At 35.3% G+C, this 18,439-nt stretch overlaps 1 long non-coding RNA gene and 1 pseudogene across 1 annotated transcript in view; one reads left to right on the top strand and one right to left on the bottom strand.

Annotated features, from left to right (window-relative positions):
- The first annotated feature begins 4,924 nt into the window (after positions 1-4,924).
- Positions 4,925-18,439, top strand: part of LOC130458628 (uncharacterized) — an 80,807-nt gene continuing 67,292 nt past the window's right edge. Inside the window, exons 1-2 of the long non-coding RNA XR_008918078.1 lie at positions 4,925-5,102; positions 7,248-7,338. This is a non-coding gene — a long non-coding RNA (uncharacterized LOC130458628). The remainder of the gene's footprint in view (positions 5,103-7,247; positions 7,339-18,439) is intronic.
- On the bottom strand, positions 17,001-18,419 carry LOC100010045 (putative monooxygenase p33MONOX; annotated as a pseudogene).

Genomic DNA, 18,439 nt, shown 5'->3' with positions numbered 1-18,439 from the left:
AGAAATATAAAAGAGGTTAGAGAAAATACCTATACTAGTCCCCAGCCAGGAGGACCTGTAGTGAGTGGCCTCCTCCAAAATGGAAGCTGAAACTAGGAAGGGAGTCAGCCTTTTCACTCACCCAACCAAGTAGTCCAGGAGTAAAAGCCTAAGTTGAAGTCAGGATCCACGCTGCAGTCTTCAATGAGGTTCCCTCAAAGACTATCTCAATGCTCTCCATGAGACTCAACTTCACCAGCTTCTTAGCAAAAGGATTTTGTGGCTTTTATGGTGGTTACCTATCCCCACACCTCTTCACAGGGTCCAATCACAGTTCCAAAATTGTCACACCTCTAATCTTCTGAAGGTGGCAACTCTCCTCCTAGGATTCACACCTTTGGATTTACACATTTCTGAGGGTGTGAACTCAGAAGAATTCAAAAGTTTCTGGTTGTTTTAAGTTAGAAAAAAGGGTGAAGCTGTTCCAAGTATCTTGCTGGTTTCTCACCTCTAAAAGTGTTAACTCTCTTCCTAGGAGTAAGAGTTTGTATACTTCCCTTACTTTAGGGTTAAGTATGGGTGTATTTGCTACTCAAAAGTAGATAAAAGAGAGTTAATCCTGTCTTCAGTCTAGTGAGGTACTTAAGGATACTTAAGTTATTGTTATTCCAAAGTGTTAACTCCAAGTAGGCAAAGAGAACAAAAGATTCCCTTTTCACAAGTGCAAACTCAAATTAGACCGAAAGAACCAAGAATTCCCTTTCACTCAATGAATAAGAAATGTTTTGGCTAAAGTCCTTTTTCTTTCCTCCTTACCTTTAACGCAACTCTCAGATGACCTAAATTTTCCCCAGTAATATTTTTAATATTAACATCCTGGGAATTTATCTTTCTTCTGTCACTACTTTTCTACTTTACTACTACTCTATCACTTTCCACTTTCAAATCACTAAGTAGCTATTTAGAACCTATTACATACTAGATACAGTGAAAGACACTAGGGGTGTTAAAGTGGAGATGAAAACATTTCCTTCCCTCAAGGAACTTATATTTAAATCTCATTAATCTTGACAAGTCATCAGCCACTCTATGTAGTTTGGGAAAGAATCACATAGACATCTTATATTTTCCTGCTTCTATCCAATCATTCTGTTGTTTAGTCATTTTCACTAGTGTCAGACTCTTCATGATGCTGTTTAGGGTTTTCATGGCAAAGATACTAGAGTTTTCCATTTGCTTCTCCGCTTTATTTTAGAGATAAGGAAATTGAAGCAAATAGGATCCTATTTGATCCAAGTGACTTGCTCAAGATTACCTAGCTAGAATGTGCTGGAGGTCAGATTTGATCTCAGGTCTCCTTGACTCCAGGCTAACACTCTCCCCACTGTTGCCACCAAGCAGCCTCACCTCCCATCAGAACCACCTGGCATCTGTCCTTGGTTCCCTGGCCAAGGAAGATGATTATTCACCTTATCTTGCCTAGAACCACTTCCTTAGATCATGCCACAACAGTTGCATCTGCTCTATTTAATTCCCTCTTTTATGTATTGTTCTGTATCTATTGTAAGGAAATATCCCAAAGTATAAGGAGCATGTTGCTTACTTCCTTTGTTTTATCAGTTCTTAGAAGCAATGCCTGGTAAACAATTAATTTTAATAAAGGTTTTATCATCTATCATCTATTCATTTGAAGAAGGGAATCAAAGTGACCCCTGAGAATTTGGTCAGGGTCTTTTTAATGGTTATTATCTGCCAATAGAAAGCCATTCTATTAAATGAAAGAAAAAATGATTGTCTTACTATGTTGTTACTATGCTGTACAAATAGAGGACATTTGAATAAAAAAGCAATATATTAATTGCTCTAAAGGAGTTCACTTTTTAATAGGGGAGAAAACACAGTTGGGAAGTTTCAGCTGTATGTCAGATAGAAAGGTGTGATGTTCTTTAGGTTAAAATGATAAACTGATGATGATGGATCTTCTAGAAATCATTTCTATTGATGAAATCATATGCATTCATTTTTTAAACCCTTACCTTCTGTCTTGAAATCATCAGTGTGCATTGTTACCAAGGCAGAAGAGTCACACAGCTAGGAAGCTTCCAAGGCCTGTTTTGAACCCAGGACCTCCCATCTCTAGCTTTCAATCCACTGAGCCACCTAACTGCCATCAATCACACATATTTCTGATATGATACTTATTCCATAGTTCTAAAGACTTTAGTGGCAAGAACTTCTCTTTTCTGGTCTAGAGTAGCTATGTAGCTATGTAGAGTAGCTATTTTCTAATACTACCAAATTCAAATGCATCTGAATTGATAAGACTCCTCAATACCTCAGATTTTGAGAACCAGAATAAGAGATGTTTAGTCATTTGGGGACCATTTATAGCTTTATCATGTTGATGATTACATTTGTTTTTAGTTTTTTTAATACATTTTAGTTTTACATAATTTTTATTTTTCAAAATGTTCCTTCCATTTCCCTCACTCTATAAGCATCCTTTTGAAGCAAAGAATTAAAAGAAAAAAAAAAGGAAAAAATACTGATAGATCAACTGAGTCTGGCAATAAATTCAATATTCCATACCTGAAGTTTCCTACTTCTCCCATGAAGAGAGGGAGGTCAAATTGAATATCTTATCTTTCAGTGAAGACATTAAGAATATAATTTGATCATGCTGAATTTAACTAAATTTATTTTATTTTTCTATTTCCATTGTTGAAGTAGTTATGCATAATATTTTCTTGGTACTATTTACTTCATATTGTTTGGTTCATAAAATTATGCTCTTCCTTCACTGTATTCTTCATATTCATTGCTTCATATGGTTTAGTATTATTCCATTATATTCACGAACCCGGAGTTCTCTAGTCAGTCCCCAATCAATGGGCATCTGCTTTGTTAACCTTCATAATTCAATACCCAAGGAATTCGACAAAGATTACAATCATGAAATCAATGATAGCATAACCTCCTTGCCACCAATAGATTTTACATAAACTTTACCCATATAGGCTGCTACTTGGGATTATCTGCTTGGTGAACAAAGTCTTCTAACCTTAGAATATCATATGAATCCATTTCCTTTTAATGAGAGAGGAGATTTAATAAGTTTAGGACCTCAAAAGTGAATTATATCTGTAACTTGTATTGTTTCCTTATTAGAGACTTGATCTCTTCATCTAAGAAAAATACTGGGTTAAAAAGGGATACAATCCTTATTTTTGAAAGATTTACTTCTTGCTGAGTTCACAGAAGATCACTCTTGAATTTCAACATTTCCCAAAACTTAAAATTCCAAGGAAATATTTTTCTGACCTATCCAATTAATAAACACCGAATTTATGTCTGTGAATATAAACTGAAAAATGCTACTGCCTTTGCATTCTAGGTACCTATAACCAAGTAGGTAAAATATATCAGGTAAATGACAAACATATAAACAATTTGCTGTGTGAAGCACTATAACACAAAAAGCTCCAGCTTAAGAGACAAAGAAAAACCAAGTCCATAAGTTCATAATGCATCTCACATAATTGCAATAAATAATGTTATTTGTTTTTGTTTGTTTGTTTTTACCTAATGGTTTTAATTCTACAGTACTGATTCTATTTTTTATAACCTCGTGCAAGCCATATGATCTTTATAAGCCTCAATTTCCTTATAATTAAAAGCAGCTAATGATATAAGAGTAATGCTTTATTAGCCTTAAAAATCTATATAAATATGTTCATTATTATGAGTGAAGAGATTATTCCTCTCTAGGACCATTAGCCTGGCCTGTGTGAGGCAAAATGATCTTAGAGAGAAGAGTTCGATTTTATTATTTTGAAGCTCTAGGTGCTTCTTTTAGTTACTCCCACTTTGTGTTTCCTTGTGTTTGAGTGTTACTGTTAGCCAGTTGGCTTTTCAGTTTTTATTGTCACAATTAGAGAAGCTATTTTTTCAAGCATATGCTTTACTTCAAGGCTCTCCTGGAAGAATCCTCTTGTTTTCATGAGTGCTAAGAAAACTTCATTGAGACAAGTCAGAATGAGGCTAAATAAGACAAAGCTGGCACTTTAGTCCTAGAGTTAGGTATTTTGACAAGACTAAGTCACCTGACAAAAGCCAAACTTTTATTTGCTTACAAAGGTGAATTTTTTTTTCTTCTGAAGGACGACTTACCAATAAGATCTAAATCAAAGCCACTTAATGCATGGATTATTAAAAAAAGGTATCTTTGTTAATTAAAGTCCTAGTAACATAGACGAAGGAATCATCTTTTTTATTTGTTGGTATTTTATGTGTATCTTTTTTATTTGTATGAGGATGGAGTCTCTCTAGGATAGGGTGGGCATATCTTCTATTTACACTCAGGGATTTTTGGTGTTTAATCAAAATCAGATAAAATTTTTATCTGGAAGGAACCTTAGAGAATGATCACATTGTTCAATCCTTTCATTTTCCAATTGAGAAGGCTAAGATCCAAAGATATCAAGTTACTTGGTATTTCACAGCTAGTTAGGAAAAGACAGACTTTCTCTAAGTGTGAAGAGATATGAAGATACTGAGATTTCTATTGTGGATTCAAAGGTAATGAAAAATGTGAGAACTTGTAAAATGGAATAAATATCCAGGGTGAAGGCTCTTCAGAGAAACATTCAATCTGTACCTGTAGCAGAACTCTCCCCTACATTGACTATCAAAAACAAATGGTTTTGGACATATCGTACACACAACAGAAATCTGTTCTTCAAAATGATTAAGAAAGTACTCATAAAGGTCTTCAGAGAGTAGACTTTCACAATTCCCCTCAGTAATCTGTGGTTGATTGTTTGGTTGTCATTCTTTGTACTAAAAGAGAACCAAAATTATGTCACTGGGCGATGTCTTTTGACTCAGGCATGGTTTGAATTTGTGAGGCAGAGTTCCATAAAATCCTTAGCATTACTCTCTCTTCCAGAGCCATCAAGGTTCAGTGGGAAGACCAAAGTCGGAGACTGAAAGATAGAGCAGGATACAGTGGATGACCTTGACTTCCTCAACATCTGTCCAAGCTCTATGCATTCCATATTACCCAATCTTGCTGCTTTTGTGGCCATTAGAACAAATGATTATCACTGGCTCCTTCTGCTGGGGTAAATCTTTATATGCCTCTAGTAGTCTCCACTAGCCTGGGGTGAACACCTTCCTAACTCACTGAAGGGTTTGATACCCTTAACTTGATTAACAGCTTCTTGGAGCCAAAAATGAGAGCTAAGTGACCTATGGACATCATAAGTGTCAGGATTGTTTAGGGAAAACCAATGCCTCTGGTGTGACAGTTTGCTGAGCCCTTCAAAAGGCTGTTTTCCTTCTTTGATGTCTAGTTACCTGTAGTAATCATTAAAAGGCATATTTACCTCATAAAACTCTAATGTCCTTGGAAACAATTGCTTTTTAATTTTTTTTTCTCCCAAGGACTTTGAACATCACCTTGCACATAGTAAATGCTTAATGAATGTTTGTTGATTGGCTAATTTAGTCAAGTATTCCACTTTAGAGGTTAGGATATCTGTGTAGTACCATAATATTAACTAACTTTCATGTAAAGGGTAGAAATGTGAGGGTTTTTTTTTTTTATAAAAGGTTGGACTGGATTATTTAATAATAGGGTTGCCAGGAACTTAATTCCAAAGAGATATATTTTAACAATTTATTTATAAAATATAGAAGAGTGAAAGTAAGAAATTCAGAGAGAGGATAGGGTAAGATATCTAGCCTACATACTAAGTATTTTGCTCCAGCTTCTGGGCTCAACACAGGCAGGGCTAGTTAGTCCTTAGCCAGAGGGGCCTCATCCTTGAGCAGAGGACCTGGGGATGCAGGAAGCCTCTCTCAAGAGGATAGGTCTCTCCTGAGGTTGGTCTCTTCAGAAAATCCATGAAAGGAGTCAGCTCTTTCACTCACCACATGTCAGTCCAAAGGGAAATAGTCTGAGATCCTCCAAGGTCAAGTCTAAGACAGAAGAGAGAGCTCTCAGGAAGTTCTTGGCATTTTTAAAGATCATCCCTTTTCATCACTTCCTGTGACTTTCTTCCATTTGACATGTACCAATTACAGCTAATGCTTTGCTTGGGACTGCCCAGGGAGCAGTCAGTCAATTGTGATTTGTCAACCAGTATTGCACACATGGGTCACAGACCTCCCCACTCAAGTGTGACTGGGGATGTATACACTTTTGGTGATTAAATATAAAAATGGGCATGGGAGAGTTAATTTAATCTTCACACAATTTAAGGTTTAATTACTTTAATTTTTTATTTGAATCTCACAAACATCTAATGAAGAAAGCACTACACATTTTTTTTTACATTTTATAGATAGGAAAACTGAAGTTCAAAAATATGTACTAAAAAGCACACAGACATAAACATGTTAGAAGCAAGATTTCAACAAAGGTCTTCATGAATCCTTTTCCAGTATTCTATCTACTATACAATATGAGAAAAGTTAGACTTAAGCTTCTTTTTAGAGATGGTTCTTCATTGTAACATCAAGATTGTCGTCATAGTTTTATTATTTTTAATACAGAAAAGAAATGAGAAACCAGTGAATGATTTTAGTAGAGATTTCAAAAGTTGAACATTTAAAAATATGAATATTTGAAAACAAAAAAATCAAAACCCATTTTATTTTTAAAATTCAACATTGTTTGAAGGAACTCTTTTAAAAGATTTTTAAAATTTAAACCTCTTTCCTTAATTTATTATTAGGAAAGTTATAAGGATACTGCTACTATGATGTCCTTGACTCACAGTTTTAAATTCTGACTCTTGTAGTTTTTCACTTTTCAAGAACTTTGAAATTGTCTGTATTCCTTAAGTCATTCCTTAGAAGTTACTGAGTACTACTTAAATCCTAAATATAAGGGATTAAGATGATTCCATTTCCTTATAGTTATGTGGTCATTTAAAGGATACAGTAAGCTTTAATATGCTTTTGAATGTTCTGATGATTACTGATACATTGAAATTTAACTCCTTATAAGTATAGTATTCTTTAGTAATTATTTTTGTGTATATCTCATTAAGGGTACAGAAATGTGTTAAAAGAAAGATTTCTACCTTTGCTAAAATCTCATAGAAACAAATAGACATCCCCCTCAAGTGCTCTCTCTCTCTGTCTCTCTCAGTCTCTCTCTCTCTCTGTCTTTCTGTATCTCTGTCTCTCTGTCTCTGTCTGTCTGTCTCTCTCTCTCTCTCACACACACACACACAGCAATCTCTATTGTCTTTTTCCAGAAACTGATGCTTCAACCAAGGGAGAGGATCAATGAAGAAGTCAAAAGAAAAAAGCTATTGCAAGGCATTTCATCAAATCTCTTTGTAGAATGTAAGTAGGAAAAAGGTTAAAAAAAAGATTACAAGAAACTCTCCAAGAAATTTATATGCAAGTGAGCTTCATAGGACAATCTATATGTTCTAATTTGATGAGGAGCTAAATCTGCAGTCTTGTTAACTTCTCTTCTAACATGTAATTCTTCTGACAACTAATGCCTTCTGGAAAAGACTGGGAATTGATCTATATAAGGATACTATATACTATACATTATATATGTGTATGTGTGTGTATGTATGTGTGTATGTATGGTTGTATATAAATTGACTGGAACCATTTTAATCATATTGTTATTCACTCCAGCTGCCTTTTGGTCCCTAGGATTGAGATCATGCCCACTGAGGAGTGACAGTAATAAAGAACCATAAGAGAAAATCAGATTGTATTTTGAATTGAAAGCTTGAAACAATTTAATAAAATATAGGAATGTGAAAGGCGATTTAGAAAAAATACAAAATATTGTAGGATCCAATTTGTATATAAGAGCTACGTTGGAGTATCCAAAACCTTCAAACCTTAAAATACCTTTGGAAAATCCGTTAAAAATACTTTACCATAATAATTTTGGATCATATAAATTTTTAATTCCTCTGAAAGAGAAAATATTAGGTGCATATACATCTATAATTTAATTACACAAACATTTTAAATGCCTACTAGGTGCAAGGTACTAGGCACTCAGGACACAAAGATGAAAAGAAATTCCTACCTTCAAGGAGCTAACAGTATTTTAGAGAAAATTGAACTGTATACCATTGAATGTAATACCAAGTAATATATGAAGTGAAAAGTACAAAAGAGAAATCCAAATGCTCTATGAAAACTGGAAGAGGAAAGATATATTTCAACTTTAGAAATCAGGGAGATTCAGAAGTAAAGTGATTTCCTACCCAATCCCACCGCATTCTACTCCTGTGACTCCATCATTAAGAGAAGAATTATCACAGGTATAGCTGAGGATGAAGTGGAATTTTCCAGGCATGGGAAGTATTCTAGATGAGGTAGTCAAAGGCAAGGCAAAGTCAGGGAAGACCTAGTAGTTCAATTTGTTTGGAACATAAAGTAAACTAAAGGTCTAAAATGAATTAATCTGAAAAGGTATGGCAGACTGAATATGAATGGATCTTGAATGCCACACTATAAAGGTTATGTTTTGCCCTTATGGTAATAGGGAACTACAAAATTGTTTTATATGTTTGTTTATTTGTTTGTTTTGTTTTATTAGAGGCAAACACTGTACCCAATGGAAATTAAAACTAGCTCTAGAGACATGAATTGGAAATTTATAGTTCTAATCTATAAGACTCCCACAATTAACAGAGAGCATTGTCAAGATTCATACAGTGATTTTTGTGAGGAATTTACATTATTTAATGTTTTGTAGTTGGTCTGATCTTTCCAGTGTGTGAGTTATAATTGGTAAGAATTATTTTTTGGAAATAAGTTCATTGAGTGAGCTCATTCAGTCAACTTAGGTGCCATTTAGAAAATTGCTATAATAATGTCCTAACAACAGGTTAGTGGCTTCCTAGGGTAAATGTACATTTTCTGCATGATCCTGAGAAACATTTAGATGATCTTATGAGACAAACTTTTTTAAAAAAATAAATGCTCTTACCTGTAATTTTAATCTAGAATGTAAGCATTTATTAAGTTGAATTCAATAGGCAATAGGTCCCTTTTATTTGTTTAACCATGCTGGCAACATAAAAAAGAGTTTAATGAAACAACATGAGAGCTAAATGGAACCTAGGACACTATTCAATAAGACAGTATGCATAGATGAGTCACTAGCCAGTAATAAGAAAGACTTCTGTAGTTATTAGATGTCGTCTAAATGTCTCAGTAGCAGTTTTGACTATACAACAGGCATCTGTTTTATAGGAAATATAAATGCTGACCTATTTGACAAACAAATTGTAAGGAAAGAGGGAATCTTTATACAGTTAAGTACAATTGATAATTTATTTTGCCTTCTTTTTATTAATTTCAGCTCTTGAAATTTTTATGATCCATCTGGTTAAATTTCTAAGTATTAAATCAGTATTTTGAGTTCAGATTTCTAGCTATCTCATTGTGGCAGAAAGTTACAAAAAGACAGAAAATAAAATATCAATCATGACAATGAGCCCAGTTCCCGGGAATGGGGCTGGTGTTGTAATTTATGAGTTGTTTGATACTGTGAAATATCAGCAAAGCACAAAAAAAAAGGCAGGTGCTTACTTCAAGCATGACCTTTGAAGATTTCTCTCTGATGGTTTGGAGGCTTATTTTAGGAACAGAATTAGAACAAGATGTACTTCTTCCCTTGAGTAAACTGTGAAATGAGACTTGTAAGCATTTTTTATTCCAATTTCTGAGCCCAGTTCTTGGAGGTGCCAGTCAAGTTGAGAAGTGATATTGTTGTATCATTGTCAAGGTGTGGATATCATGGAAGAAATGGTTGCCAAAGTACTCTGGAACCAACTTCACTTTCTAAATTTAACAAAAAAAAATCTATCTATCTATCTACTTATCTATCTTAATTCCACATATTTTCTTATGAGACCATCACCTTGTAATTAACAGTTAGAGATTAGCAAATGTTATTTTAGATTTCTTTAAAGAACCAATGTCATATGGCCAGCTAGCCCCTTCTTAAAATATAAATGACTACTTCCAATAATTGGTAAAGTAATAATAGCAATAGTAAATATCATTCAATTTCAAAATGCATTAGGCCAATGTATGTTTTCAGTATTAAACCTTTACAGGGACTTTTTATATTTTAAGGACTTGCTAGAATTTCTTTTCACATTTTTCCCCCCATCCCATTTTCAAGTATAGGACAAAGAGGATATAGAGGATTGGACAGAGTCAGATAGGGAGGACTGAATTCATGTTTTAGACCCTTAAGATATATGATTCTAAACAAGTCAAAACATGTCATGAAGTAATTGGTTTTTTTTAATCTGTAAAATGAGAGTAATAATAACTGCAGTATTTACCTCAAAGAGCCATTCTGATGAGCAAATGAGATAATATATGTAAAACCCTTTGCACAATTTAAAGCAGAGTATTTACGTTTATTTCATTCTCGTATTTCATATAGAAATGATCCTCAGATAAGTTCCTTTTGTGCTATTTTTGGGTACGAAAGAGGATAATGGACAGTGATTTCATTTATTCTTTTAATTATTTGTTCGTTTACTTATTTTTATATATTTTTCAGTGATCAAGAAATAATTTTAAATCTTTCCCTTACTACTTCCCTATTAAAAAAAAAAGGAAAACTAAGCCTCAGAACAAAAAAGCATAATGAAACAAGACAAATCTCCATACATACATATATATATATATATATATATATATATATAAATCACTTTCAACAATGCATATTTGTTTCTGCCTCTTGGATTTTTCATTCCTTTGATACATGTGAGTAGCATTTTTTATCAGTCTTGTTGAATTGTATTCAGTGAATTGCATGGACCTTTCATTTCATCAGCATAGAGCTATCCTGGTAAGTCATTTGCTCTCACAGGGTAGATTAGAACCTTTTCTGCAACATTTAGCATGACTGTTTTTACATTTTTATTTAATACTATATGGGCTATTTCAAGTGAGGATAGGTTTTAAAAATTGAATAAAGGTATCAAAATATAAACTCATCTTCTGTAGATTTACTGAAATATCTTCACTACAATTCCAGAAGCAAAAATGATTGTTAGAATAATATGCACCTCAGCCAGTTCCTAAATCATTTTTTTATTTCAAAACTTATATTTTTGAAAACGTTTAATTTATTGTAACTAAAGGAGATTAGAAGTATTTAAATGGTGATGATTTTCAAAATGTTCTTAAACTTTTGCGAATAACTTGTATGAATGATGTCATTTTTCATATGATGATGGGTAGCATTTCAGTCTTAGCTAAAGGTCTTTTTCCAATAAAGTTTTTTGGGTGAGTTTTATAGGATATTTTATTTTCTATATATGTAATATGGAGATTTGTCATCTCTCATGTATTAAAAGATTGTGAACTTTTCATGAAAAATTCTAGCCACCAGGTGGTGCTTTGCTAAGCAGTTGGTATATATGAAATATTTTTAGTTTCCAAGGATGGGTTTGCACATTCCCCATCGTTTTCTTCTGTTTATGTACTATCTAAGTTCATAAACAACTTGAAGTCTATCCTAAGACACTTGGTTAAGATTCTGAATTTAACATGTGTATCCTGAGTCAAACTGACTCTGAGTTCTAAGAGAGTGTTGTTGAGTTTTGAATATAAAAGGCTATAGTAAACTGGAAAGATTGTTTTAAATTTATTTTTGTTTACCTACCATAGTTTTCATGTGGTCTTCTCTATTTGGCAATGAGCTTTTGAGAATGTTTTCCTTCTTGTTTAATTCGTGTCTTTCCCCAGCACTTAGAACAAACTGTACCTGACAAATGGTAAGTGGTAAGTATAATAACATATATAAATGTTCACTGACTGATTTACTGAAACAGACACCAAAACAGGTGTACTATTCTGAGACAAAATAATATAGTTAATTACTGAAAGATCTCCATTCAGATCACATCTGCTAAGCATGAAGACTCCTCATGGGTTTGACCTAGAGATTGTTCTCTTTTCTTTTTATTATATTTTAGGTGGAGATCTTATCCATTCCATGGATTCAATTATAATTTCTATACTGAAAATATTCTGATTTAATTATGCAATGCAAACCTATTTCCCGCCCTCCAGACTTAGATATTCAGTGGACTATTGAACATCTTAAATTGAATGTCTCATAGACATTTGAAACTCAACATATCCAAAATTGAATTTGCTATCCTTCCCTCAAAATTATTCCTTCTTTTTAACTTCCTTGTTATTGTGAAAAATGACACCATCCTCCTAGGCATCCAGGCTCATAATCTGGGTGTCATCTTTTAACACCTCAAATGGCCCCCCACCCATATCTAATCTGTGATGAAATCCTATTTAGTTTACTTTTATAATATTTATCATACATGCACTTTTCTCTCCTCTGACCCATTACCCTGGTAGAAGCTTTCATTACATTATTCCTTAATCAGTTACAAAAATCTGATTGCTGATTTCCCTGTCATGGCTCTCTCTGAACTCCAGTTCCTTCTTTACTTTTCATTTAAATTTCTCCTCCCTAAATTCAGGTTTGCAAATCAGTTTCCACCTGTGAATTTAATAAACTCCAGTGGTTTCCTGTTATCTCAGCATGAATTATAAAATAAATCACGTCTTTGGCATTCAAAGATAGACTAGCCCTCTTACTTTTCTAGTTTTCTTATCCTTTAGTTGCTTCCATATCCTCTGTGATCCATTGGCAGTGGCATCCTTGGTATTAATAACATAAAGCCCTCCATTTCTTGACTACATGCATTTTTAAAAACCCTTACTTTGTGTGTCAGTATTTATACTAAGTATGAGTGTCAAAGCAGGAGAGTGATAAGTCCTAGGCAATTGGGGTTAAGTGACTTGTCCAGGATAACATAGCTAGTAAGTATCTGAGGCCAGATTTGAATCAGCCACCTCGCTGTCACAAATGCATGCATTTTCTTAAAATTATAAGACATTTCCCCAATGACATGTCAATATAATTTTAGTAATCATTTTCTCATGTTTTGCAATCCATGCTTTCCCCCCTCTTAAGAGGACAGCCAATATGATTTAAGTTGTACAGTTTTCATTAACTATTGGTGTTTTTCTTTTAAAGTGTCTACATGCTCTTCTTGTCACTCTTTTAACTTCCCTCACTTTTTCAAGTCTCACATAAAATCTCACCTTCTAGAAAAATTTTCTGGTTGCCCCTTAATTGTAGGTCTTTCCTCTTTTTATTACATCCAATTTATTCTGCATAGACCTAATTTGTATTGTTTGCATGCTGTCTTCTTTATTAGAATGGGAACTCCTGGGGGGCAACTAGCTAGCTCAGTGATTGAGAGCCTGACCAAAAGAGGGAGGTCCTGGGTTTAAATCTGATCCCAGACATTTACCTGATGTGTGACCCTGGGCAAGTCCCTTAATTGCAACTGCCTAACCCTTACTGCTCTTCTCCCTTAGAACCAATTAGTAGTATTGTTTCTAAAGTGGAAGGTAAGGATTAAAAAAAAGAATGAAACCTTTTGATTATAAACTATATTTCTTACCTTAGTCTCTCTCACATTTAGCACAGTACATGGCACATAGTAGATCATTAATAAAGGCTTTTTGACTGAAAGTGACTGAGTAACTGACTATGAAAGTGATAGATGCTATAATGGTGTTGAGGAATAAGTCCATTTGAGCAAAGGAACAGATTGGGAGGAGAGAATGAGAGAAATCACCCAGAAGATTGACTAGGTTGACTGAGAGTTGGTGTCTTAGTGACTTGTTAGTTAAGTATGGTGCCACTCTACTCTGCTCCTCAGTGAAAACATTGATTTAGCATAGCAGTTAGGAACTGTAATGAGCTGCTCCTGATCTGGAGGAGGATTCTGAAGTTTAGAGTTCCCCAGATTTAAATTAAAATGAGCATATTATTTGGTTTTGTTGTCCCCCAAGCACCTCCTTGGCAGATCTCATTGCATAGCTACCATGTACACCTGCATAGAATATGTGGATATAATTTGTATATCAACTTTCTCCATAGATGATTGTGTGAAGTAAAATAACTCCATCCTGCAGCACCTCAATGATGAAACATTGGTGTCACAGAGTAACATCATATCAACAGATAAATTGGTGTGCCCTGGCATCAGAGTGGGCATCTCTAGCATCAATATGCCAGAGCCAGTAATGTCACTACAGAATGGGCAGGGTTGGGAACAATTTTCCCAGGTGAGGCATCAGGGTCTAGCTGTTAAAATTAAAAACAAAACAAAACAAAACAAAACAGCTGTGCTATATTTATTTTTAAGGGGAAAAGGGGAAAAAATTGAACTTACCTCCACAGTTAATTAGTTTAGCCTCAAAATAAGCTATTAAAAACTGACTTAGGGATAGTGACAAAAGTAAAGGAAATTTTAAGAAAAGTAGAAAGACTGAGGGTATTTCGTCACAACCATCTTGGTCAGCCAATTAAAATGTAAGGTGGAAAAGGGGTTAATTTTAAAAGGGTTGGACTGGATTATTTACGAGTGTGATCTCAAGGAATTTAATTTATTCCAAAGAGATTTATTTATAATTTATTTTCAAGTATAAAGAGTGAAATAAGAAAATCAGAGAGAGGATAAGGTAAGTCTCTCTTGACGTTAGTTTTTTGTTTTTTTTTTTTCCAGAAAATTCAGCAGTTAAGAGTCAGCTTTTCACTCACCATGTGTTAGTTCAAAGGAGGAGATTTTAGAACAGCCTCGCCAGGAACAGGGTCTAAGATCCAGTCTCCACTTCAAACAATGAAGAATTATCTCTAGTCTCCACTTCCAAGAACCAAGAACTGCCCCTCACAGGAAGTGACCTTTCCTTTTAAAGACACTTCTTTTGCATCACTTCCTGTGTCTTCCCTTAATTTTAAGTCTACCAATCACAGTTGAAGCTTTACCTTAAGACTGCCCAGGGGCAATTAGCTTAATTCTGATTCATCATTCACTATTGCACATGTGGGTCACAGACCTCCCACTTACTGATTAAGTGGAATGTTTATATTTTTGATGATTAGATCTAAAAATGGGCAGATCCCCATTCTCAACTTTTATTTTTTTAATGTTAATAACTCATGAACCTTTATAGAAAATTCATTTTATAGTGAATTCATGATAGATACCCCCCAAATGTGACTTTAATATACAAATTATATTTTATAATAAATTATTTCTCATATTTGAAAGGAATCTTTTTTAAGGAACCTTACTATGCTAAAGCTTTCTTAGCACTAATCCTGCTAGCCGGTTTCTTAGGGATGAAAATCCTCTTCCCTGCCTCCTGCCATTCAAATGTCCCCCTAGATTTGCTACCTTGTACGACTTTAAACAAGTCATTCTCCTTTCCAGAGGCCTTTGTTCCCTGTAAATTGAGTGGAATAAATGATCAGAGCAGTCCTTTGCAACTCTAAAGTATACAAATAAAGTATATAAATTTTGCTTCATCTTTACTACCACTCTTAGACAATATGTACTACTATTACTAAGACTGAAAAGAAGAAAAAGGCAGAGTAGAGTGAGGAGAGCTCTAGATTAGAGTCAGAGGATTGTGATTGGCATAGCTCTTGAAGGCTATATGCCAATAAAATATGAACTGCCAGGCCCTACCTAGAGTGAAAGCATCCAAGTTTGGGCCTCATCATTAAATTGTCTACCAACTGAAGCTACATAATCATGACGTAGGATATCTCTCATGAAAACCAGTCACTAAGGTTTAAGAATCTTAGATCTTAACTCAGATCCTCCACAAGCACAAATGGATGGGAATAAAATGATCAAGTTCTTCTAGATTCCAGCCTCCTTTAATTCCATGATCCAGGATGTGTTCTATCTATATAGCTTCCAAACCTTTCCAGGCTATAGGTGACCATTTTCTTAAGTTGAAATGTACCTTTCACATCCTTCCCCTTGCCAAAAAAGTTTTTTCCTTGTTCACCTTTAGTGCTGAGCTTCATCAGATTTGGCTAAGTTATTGTACTTATATCCTTTATACTTAGATTACCCCCCCTTTAATGTATGTAGCAGTCCATATCCAGGTCCCAGGAGTGGCAGCTATAGGCCAAAGAACCACAGAAAATAAAAGATTTAATCTGAAGACTATGGGCCAGTTATTTCTTAAATAAGGAGGGGGGGGCTAGATCAATCTTAAGGTGCTCCAATGTACATCCTAAATTCCCCACTATTCTCTGGCACAAAAAAATTATGAAGTAATGGGTCACCATCTTCCCTTATTACTACCCTTTTTCCCCCTTTCAAAAACCTACAATCCAGAGGATTTTATTCTCAAATCAAGGTCAGCACATAAATAAAGAGTACTACATACACATGAAATACAAGGGCCTGAGCCTTCTTAGGGACTATGTTTCTTTCAACAGAAACATCATTTTGGGGAACACTAAAAAAGCAGGAAGTAGGAGATAATGATATCATACTTCCAGGAATGAGAGCACTTGGATATAAAAGAGTAATAAAATTATTACTTCAAACACATGGGGAGGGGGGTTAAATTCTCAATTTCCTCTCATCAGCTCATACTTTTCTACCAAGAAAGGATTCAGGCCAATACAAAGAGTGTAAAGGGGCAGTGTGGGGGTAAAAGTCACAAGATGATTTACCTCAGATCACTGAAAAACTATACTGAATTTACTTCACTTCAAGTTTTTAAAACTCTAACAGCACAAAACATTGCACAGAATCTCCCTTAATAACAGAATCAGTTGCTAGTCATATTGCCAAAGTGAACAATGATCACATATTTTTTTTTTACTAGAAGCAGCAAAGATTTCACCATTCAGTCACAAATCAGAATGTAAGAGGGTTCCAAAAAGAAAAGCCCACTTTTGTAAGGGGCAGGTAGACCAGATCTCCTTCTGCTCCAAGCCTTTAATCAAAGGACTGATGATACCTTTTAAAGATCTTTGACATGTTAGTGTCAGAGGACAGCAGCAGTCTCCATTTCCAATAGACATTCCCCCATAGGGACCAGGACACAAGGCTCCTGAACCACTGCTTTGATTCTCTAAAGAAGCATACAACATCTAAGCTGGAAAATGGGAATATTACTTATCAAGGAAAAGAACCACCAAAACAAATATATTTATCTTGGATAAATATGTAGAACCAAGTCTACCAGATTTTAATTATTCCCCTTATCCCTTGCAATCTAGTTCTATAGATTGGTAGTTGGATGTGGTTGACTGTTGTGAGAAGTTATTCAGATCAACTTTGGGTCATTACAAAATAGGTCTTCTAGTATTCGAAGAATCAAGTTTTGCTACAAATATTTAAAGAAACAGTCACTACCTCCTCAGGAATACTATCTTCATCAGCAGAATTGTAAATGGATGACATCTTTCCTAGGTCAAGTACAAAGTGGATAGGAAGACGGAAAAGTCTGTCTATAATACCCTCCCTACATAACTGTGGGTCAGCAGGAAAAGCAAATGGAAAGGGAGCTTTAGAACCCTGTGGGAGTCAACACATTCATGTCTCTTGGTTTGAGGTTATGGACCTGTGGAGCTGGTTTCTTTCCTTCCATTCCTGGAAGGTCCATCTTAGGTGGCTTGAAGGCTGCTGGGTCTTCTGCAATTCTAGTAGCCTGAGCCCGAATGAGCTCCACTGGTGATGGTTTCTGCGTACCTCTGTAGGACCGGATACTGACACCTGAATTGGATTTCTGAAGGGTTCTTGGTCCAAAAAGGCTCCATTTTTCAGATGAGGGTTTGTCTCTATCTCCATTTCCAGAGTCCATACTGCTGATGTCTAGGCCCGGTAAAGAATTAGAAGATCCATGAGCAAACCAACCTCTGGGCTTTTGCCTGGGAGAAGAATGGGGTGTGCTACTTGGAGTGGACTGGGCTGAAACAGTCAATCTATCATCTTTTGTTATTTCTCCATTTTGCAACTTCAATTTATGGACAGCCTCCTCCACACGATGGTACTTGGCTTCTTCTATGGTGAGGCCTTTATGGGGAGTATATCCTGCGTCTCTCAGCCCTGCTTGCTGTTCAAAGCGTTGGATGCTCTCTTGTGTCTGTTTTGGAATTAGAGAATTCATGATGACATGCGTAGCTTTGGTCTTCACCACTGGGACCTTGTTCGTTTGGTCACTGGAAGCTGAGGGGGTTACGGAAGGAGAGGACAAACTAGTTTCACCATCCTCAACCTTGGAAAGCTGTTGGTACTTCCGATCTGGGATGACCATCTTTTTCCATAGAACCTTACTGCACATGTCTGATGAAGGCGGAGTCATCGGTGCGGGATCCTCCAGGACATCATCATAACTGAATGCCCGATGATGCATTCCAATTTGGTAGGGACATCTCGCCTAGAAGCCCACCTGCACCGTGCTCAATGGCAGGCACATCTGGTTCTCTGGATGCCATGAAAGACTGTGATCCAAGTGTTTCTCTAGATATGAAGAACTCTGATTCCCACAGTGAAAACCTATAGACGTTGTGCAGATAGGACAA

This window comes from Monodelphis domestica, chromosome 1 (assembly GCF_027887165.1).
Source record: "Monodelphis domestica isolate mMonDom1 chromosome 1, mMonDom1.pri, whole genome shotgun sequence".
Lineage (NCBI taxonomy): Eukaryota > Metazoa > Chordata > Mammalia > Didelphimorphia > Didelphidae > Monodelphis > Monodelphis domestica.
The sequence above is the reverse complement of the archived record's forward strand: the minus strand, read 5'-3'. Positions and strand labels throughout refer to the sequence as shown.